Source organism: Sinocyclocheilus anshuiensis, unplaced genomic scaffold (genome assembly GCF_001515605.1).
Source record: "Sinocyclocheilus anshuiensis isolate Anshui unplaced genomic scaffold, SAMN03320099.WGS_v1.1 scaffold894, whole genome shotgun sequence".
Lineage (NCBI taxonomy): Eukaryota > Metazoa > Chordata > Actinopteri > Cypriniformes > Cyprinidae > Sinocyclocheilus > Sinocyclocheilus anshuiensis.
In genome coordinates this window covers 233839-240714 of record NW_015536505.1, presented here as the reverse complement: position 1 = coordinate 240714, position 6876 = coordinate 233839, and positions in this window count along the sequence as shown.

Here is a 6876-nt window from a genome sequence, read left to right as displayed (position 1 = left end):
GACCAGATGGCAAAAGTTCAAAAAGGAGATGGCTTGGATGTGATGGATCCAGAGTGATTTTCTGAGCCCTTTTCCTCACTCTGGATGTATACAGTTCTTGGAGGGTAGGCAGGGGGGCACCAATAATCCTTTCAGCAGTCCGAACCGTTCTCTGTAGTCTTCTGATGTCTGATTTTGTAGCTGAACCAAACCAGACAGTTATTGAAGTGCACAGAACAGACTCGATGACGGCTGAGTAGAACTGCTTCAGCAGCTCCTGTGGAAGGTTGAATTTCCTTAGCTGGCGAAGGAGTACAACCTCTGCTGGGCCTTTTTAACAGTGGAGTCAATGTGAGTGTCCCACTTCAGGTCCTGAGAGATGGTGGTGCCCAGGAACCTGAATGACTCCACTGTCGTTACAGTGCTATCCATGATGGTGAGTGGGGGGAGTGCAGGGGGGTTCCTCCTGAAGTCCACGATCATCTCCACAGTTTTGAGGGTGTTCAGCTCCAGGTTGTTAAGACTGCACCAGACAGCCAGCTCTTTAACCTCCTGTCTGTAAGCAGACTCATCTCCGTCCTCGATGTGACCGATGACTGTAGTGTCATCTGCAAACTTCAGGAGCTTGACAGAGGGGGTCTTTAGAGGTGCAGTCGTTGGTGTATGAGAAGAGCCAAGGGGAGAGGACGTAACCCCGAGGGGCGCCAGTGCTGGTGGTGCAGCTGTTGGATGTGAATTTACCAATTCTCACTAGCTGCTGCCTATCTGTCAGAAAGCTGGTGATCCATTGACAGATAGAGCTAGAAGCAGAGAGCTGTTTTAGTTTGGTCTGGAGGTGTGTTGGGATGATGGTGTTGAAAGCAGAGCTAAAGTCCACAAACAGGATCATCCCATAAGTCCCTGTTTTGTCCAGATGTTGCAGGATGAAGTGTAGTCCCATGTTGACTGCATCATCCACGGACCTGTTTTCTCGGTAAGCAAACTGCAGGGGGTCAAATAAGGGTCCAGTAATGTCTTTCAGATAAGCCAACACCAACCTCTCAAATGTCTTCATGACCACAGACATTAGAGCCACAGGTCTGTAGTCATTAAGTCCTGTTATCTTGGGTTTGAAGCAGGCAGGGGTTTCGCACAGCTCCAGTGATCTGTTGAAGATCTGTGAGAAGATGGGGCCAGCTGGTCAGCACATGTTTTCAGACATGCTGGTGTCACACCGTCTGGGCCTGCTGCATTTTTTCTCTTGTTCTTTCTGAAGACCTGGCGCACATCATCCTCACTGATCTGAAACGTAGGAGTGGGGGAGAGGGGGATTGCAGGAGGTGTTGATGGCTGTGTAGAGAGATGTTCAGAGCGGGTGTGGGCTGTTAGACTGGGAGTTTCAAATCTACAGTAAAACTCATTCAGGTCTTCAGCAAGTTATTGATTGGCCTCAGTGCTGGGGGATGGTGTCTTGTAGTTGGTGATGTCTTCCAGGCCTTTCCACACTGATGCAGGGTCGTTGGCAGAAAACTGGTGTTCTAGCTTTTTAGCGTAGTTCCTCTTGGCCACTCTAATCTCCTTATTCAGTGTGTTTCTGGCCTGATTGTAGAAGACTCTGTCCCCCCTTTTGTAGGCGTCCTCTTTGGCCTGACGAAGATGACGAGGTTGTGCTGTAAACCATGGCTTATCATTGTTGAATGTTAAATAGTCCTGGTAGGGATGCACATGTCTTCACAGAAACTGATATATGATGTTACAGATTCCGTGAGCTCGTCCAGATCGTTGGTGGCAGCTTCAAAAACACTCCAATCAGTGCAGTCGAAACAGGCTTGAAATACCCGCTCTGTTTCGTTGGTCCATATTTTTACAGACTTTACTACAGGTTTAGCAGATTTAAGTTTTTGCCTGTAAAGTCCCCAAGAATGATTAAAACAGAGTCCGTGCGCTTGCGGTGGAATGTAAACACTCACGAGAATGAACGAGTGAAACTCCCCCGGTGAATAGAACGGCTTACTGTACAGTTAATGAAAAGCGCTTCTAGATCAGAACAGCACATCTTCTTTAACACTGTTACATCTGTACACCACCTTTCATTGATTTAGAAGCATGTCCCGCCGCCACGCAATTTCCCCGTTGATTCTACATCGTGGTCCGCTCTGAACAGCTGGAAGCTCGGCAGATTTAACGGATTTAATTACATTTTTTATTGTCAGATTATAGTACAGCATGTATCAATGAATGGCACAGTTTTGACTGTCATGGTGTGTGCATGAATGAGTTTGAAATACCTGGCATGCTGATTATTCTGATCACTTTTAATGGCCACTTTTTGCATTTAAACTGGCTTATTCTCACTGTTGACATTGAAAATGAAGCACATGTTTTGTATCGGTTTATTTCTTGATTGCCGTTTTGACATTGTGTTTTTGTTATAATATCATTATATGTTATATAATATATATCGTTAATTTTGGTGATTCTCTTGAATCTATTTGCCCTGATTTTATCCATTTTCCTTGGAAATTAATGTTTTGGTTTTTTTTTGTCATTATTTTGTTTTAAGGATTTAAAAATGGTCCTTCTCAACCTTGATTGGCATGGCAATAACATTCTATCACATTATTTTGACAGTTAAAGTTTTTTTGTTGGATTGGGTATGTTCTGATGATCTTTTGGCCTGGAAATCATCCAATCTGGCAACACTGGGCCAGAGCCGCTGAGTTCAGTAGAGCTGCATTTGACAGTGAATGACAGCCAGTCTAATAGATTACCCCGTTAGATTCAATATGAAACTGTTACTAAAGCAAAACAGTGATCATAATCATGCTGACAATGTTTAGTTTAAAAAGTGTGTTATTTATGTTGGTGCATGGCACCGGTGTTATCTCTTCTACTCATCAGTACAGCTTGTCTAACCGTTTCTCCTCCTAATCTCATCCATATCGCTATAAAATATAGCATTATGTGTAGAATTCAAATATGTCCGATGCATTTTGTGGTCTGCACAGATTCACACATATGATCCTCTCTGTGTTATCGTATCTCTAGACAGTGTTGGGAAGGTTACTTTGGAAATGTAATAGGTTACAAATTACAGGTTACCCTGTTTAAAATGTAATAAGTAGCATAACTATTTCAATTACTTTATTAAAATAATGTAACTGATTACATTTGATTACTTTTTGATTACTTTTCTAAATATCTAATGTTTTCAACCGTTAGTCATTTTCAAACATTTAAACAGGGTTAACCTTAGTGCTCAAATCCACAACCCCAATTTCAGAAAATTTGGGAAGTTTTGTAAAATGCAATTAAATCAAGAATCTGTGATTTGTTAATTCTCTTTAACTTTTATTTAATTTGGAAAAGATTTCCAAAGTTTTCACTGACCAACTTAAATGTATTTTGTAAATATAAACAAATTTGATTTTGATGGCGCAACACACTCCAAAAAACTTGGGACAGAGGCAAAATAACAGCGAAAAGGTTATAAAATATCCAAATTAATCTGTTTTGAAACAGTTCACAGTAAGCAGGTGAATTGGTAATAGGGTGTCATGTTTGGGTATAAAAGGAGCATGTCAGTCTTTGCAAGCAAAGCTGGATCATGGCTCATCACTTTGTGCCAAATGTCATGAGAGAAGTGTCAAACAAATAAAAAATCACATTTCTCAATGCAAAATCACAAAGAGTTTAGGTATTTCACCAACTACCATACATAATATTGTCAAAAGATTTGGGGAATCCAGAGAAATCTCAGTCTGTGTAGGGCAAGGCAGGAAACCTCAGTTGATTGTGAGTGAGCCGTCATGCTGCAGTGTTAAATATAGCCACATGTGCTCAGGAGTATTTCAGAAAAATGCTGTCACTTAACACAGTCTGCTGTTGCATCAATAAATGCAACTTGAATCTCTGTTACTCTAGGAGAAAACTATACATCAATTCAATGCAGTGATGCTGCCCGGTTCTCTGGGCCCGAGCTCATCTCAGATAGTCAAAAAGACAGTGGAAATGTGTGCTGTGGTCAGATGATTCCACATTTTAACTGGTTTCTGAGAAAAATGGACGTCGAGTTCTCAGTCCCAAAGACCAAAGGGACCATCCAGACTTTTACCAGACAGATGCAAAAGCAAACATCTGTTATGGTATGGAGGTGCAGCAGAGCAAACGGCATGGGTGACTGGAATATGTGCGAAGGTACCATTGACATGGAGGCATATGTTGAAATTGTACATTGACATGTACTGCCATCAAGATGACGTCTTTCATGGGAGGTCCATGGTTATTAGATCAAGACAATGCCAGATCTCATTCTGCATGTTCTACAACAGCGTGCTTGTAGTCCAGATCTGTCTCCTATTGAAAATGTATGACCAGTCATGAAAAGGAGAATCACACAACGATGATCACAGACTGCTGAGCATATGAAATCTTCTATCAAGCGAGATTGGATGAAAATTTTGCTGTTAAAACTTTAACAATTAGTATCCTCAATTCCCAAACAATTAAACAGTGTAATTAAAAAATAAAGTTGATGTGACACAGTGGTAAACATATTGCATGTGTGTTGCAGCCATCAATTTTTTTATAAAATAAAATTAAGTTGGCCAGTGAAAACATTGGAAATTTTAGCAACCACCCAATAAAGCATTACTATAATCTAACCTTGAGGTCATGAACGTATGAATTAACATCTCTGCATTTGACATTGACAGTATAGGTCATAATTTAGATATATTTTAAGATGGAAAATTTTGGTTTTACAAATGCTAGAAACATGACTTTCAAAGGAAAGATTGCTATGAAATTGCACACCTAGGTTCCTAACTGATGACGAAGAATTGACGGCACAGCCGTCAAGTGTTAGACAGTACATGCAGAGGTTTTTGGTCTGATAATTAACATCTCTGTTTTTCTCATAATTTATCAGTAGGAAATTACTAGTCATCAAGTTTTTATATATATCTGCTATGCATTCTGTTAGTTTTGCGAATTGGTATATTTCGTCGGGCTGTGAAAAAAGATCCACTTCCACTAATAGAGAAATGCAACCACGATCGGATGATAAGAGCAGGTCATTTGTAACTCTAATGAGAGCAGTCTCAGTACTATGATACGGTCTAAATCCTGAATGGAAATCCTCACACCATTTTTCTCTAAGAAAGAGCATAGTTGTGAGGAGATTACCTTTTATGGTATCTTTGACAGAAAAGGGAGATTTGAGATCGGTCTGTAATTAACTAATTCTCCAGGATCAAGTTGTGTTTTTTTAAGTGAGAGGCTTAATAACAGCCAGTTTGAAGGTTTTTGGGACATATCCTAATGGCAATGATGAATTAATGATTTTCAGAAGAGGATCTATGACTTCCGGAAGCACCTCTTTTAGTAGCTTCAATGGTATTGGATCTAACATACATGTTGTTGGTTTAAATGATTTAACAAATTTATACAATTCTTCCTGTCCTATAGCACAGAATGAGAGGAATTGTTCCTCAGGGGATCTATAGTGCACTGTCTGATGCGATACTGCAGCTGACGGCTGCATGGTTATAAGTTTATCTGTAATAGTATCGATTTTGGAAGTAAAGAAGTTCATAAATTGATTACTGCTGTGCTGTTGGCAAATTTCTGCACCTGCTGATGCTTTATTTTTTTGTTAATTTAGCCACTGTATTGAATAAATACCTGGGGTTGTGTTTGTGTTATTCTAAAAGAGATGAAAAGTAAGCAGATCTAGCAGTTTTTAAGGCTTTTCTGTAAGTAGACGTACTTTCCCTCCATGCAATACGAAATACCTCTAGTTTTGTTTTCTTCCAGCTGCACTCCATTTTACGGGCTGCTCTCTTTAGGGTGCGAGTGTGCTCGTTATACCATGGTGTCAGACTGTTTTCCTTAATCTTCTTTAAGCGTAAAGGAGCGACCGTGTCTAAAGTGCAAGAAAAGAGTGAGTCAATAGTTTCTGATACACCATCAAGTTTTTCTGAGCTATTGGATATGCTATGGAATTGAGACAAATCGGGAAGATTAATTACAAAGCAGTCTTCTGTAGAAGTGATGGTTCTACCATATTTGTAACAAGGAGTTGAATTTGCAGCTTTAGCTATATGGAGTATACACGAGACTAGATAATGATCTGAGATATCATCGCTCTGCTGCAGAATTTCAATGCCATCGACATCAATTCCATGTGATAGTATTAAATCTAAAGTATGATTATGACAATGAGTAGGTCCTGACACGTGTTGTCTGACCCCAATAGAGTTTAGAATGTCTATAAATGCTGACCCCAATGCATCTTCTTCATTATCTACATGGATATTAAAATTGTCAACAATTAAGACTTTATCTGCAGCCAGCACTAACTCAGATATCAAATAGAATCTTTGATAAAGTCTGTATGGTGCCCTGGTGGCCTGTATACAGTAGCCAGTGCAAACGTCACTGTGACGAGTGGGGGCGGGGCCGAGAGCCGTGGGAACGGAGCGAGGCCAGTGGAGTAATTGATAATGAGCGACACCTGCACCACTCACCGGTCTTGAGTCCCACGGAGGAGCTCCGGAGGGATAAAAGGAGGAGTGACGACAGTGAAAGACGAGAGAGGACCAGGCCTGGACTTTATTTTGTGTTTTGGTTCTGTTTGTGTGCGACAGTCATCCGCGAGGGGCTGTCGTGCTATTTTGTGTTTATTTTATTATTAAAGTTTTCTTTGAATGTTCGTCGGTTCCCTCCTCCTTCTTCCCGAACTACAAACTTTGTTACAGTCACAAGGAATTTATCATCAACACTTATGTTATATAAAGCACCATTATTCAAACGAATTATACTTGAAACCAGAGCTCAGAGAAATACTGAAAATATTGCTATAAATTGTAGCAACACCTCCCCCTTTACCTTTTGGACACGGCTCATGTTTATAAC